We start from the raw sequence: 1,161 nt of genomic DNA, 5'->3' as shown, positions 1-1,161 counted from the left end.
ATCTCGGTGCTTTAATAGTGCTGTGGTACGAATGCCGCCCCAGTACTAACAGTATGCCATTTCGAAAGCTGAGTAGGAGCACTTTGTTAGCACAGTTCTGTCACAGAATTCGTTCCTTCCATTGTCATTGGCGTGCCAATCGCTGGCTGTTTGGGATATTGTAGTGCATGAGGCAGACTTGTTCCTTATCATCGTCAAGGAGATGGATTTTCACTCCCCCCTTTTTGAATTTTTTAAATTATTGATTGGAATTTTTGCCGTTTCTGTATCTCTATGACCGCATTGTGGATTCAACTTATGTACGATCTTTTTGGTCTTCATCTTTTGTTACATGAAATATTATATATGTGATGCACGTTTGTTATGTAATGCTCCGATTTGTAAGCCTCAGATACTTTTATTCTTTGGTAAAGCAACTTATTCGATTAATATATATTTATTAGACATAGATATAAACAATTAGAAAAATGTTATTAAAAGGCTGTTAAATATGATGTTGCAATTATATATTTAAGGTCTGAAGATGTAGATGCAATTAATGTCCGATATTTTACGTGATCCAATCGACGTATCAAGTGAGGCTTGAAATATAAAAATCTTTTACTATTCTTCGACCCCTTTACATGTTACATGAATGATAAGTTCTGCAAGACAAGAAGCCTGAATTAGTGAGATATCTAGGAACATAAGTAATTTGTAAGTAACACATCTTTTCTCTTTGAAATATTTGCCTTTGCATAGAATAGAACGTATAGATATAATTGCCTGTTTTGTACCCATTTCGGTCCAATTCTATTATAGCCTTTGAGCAGAAGTAATATTGATTATACTTGATTTTTGCAATAGTTCTTTGATTAACAGATTTTATTAACCTAGAATCATCATTTGACGGATGTATCAATCTACTTTGTAGCTCCATCAGTTTCTTTTTCTGCTCGCTACTTTCCATTTTCAGTTCCGTATACTTATCCTTTATCACCATCAGATATGTTGCGTAAAATTACAATAACTTTTTGTCCTCAAATTTTGCGGATATTTCAATTAAATTTCCTTTGATTAAATAAACGGAAATTAAAAAACAGTGGCACGTACCATTTCTTGGAAACGTTGTATCGTAATTTGCATCTGACTGTTTTGAAAGGCACGCACTTTACTTAACGT

The sequence above is a fragment of the Xylocopa sonorina genome, unplaced genomic scaffold (assembly GCF_050948175.1).
Source record: "Xylocopa sonorina isolate GNS202 unplaced genomic scaffold, iyXylSono1_principal scaffold0085, whole genome shotgun sequence".
Taxonomy (NCBI): domain Eukaryota; kingdom Metazoa; phylum Arthropoda; class Insecta; order Hymenoptera; family Apidae; genus Xylocopa; species Xylocopa sonorina.
Note: the sequence above shows the minus strand (reverse complement) of the source record.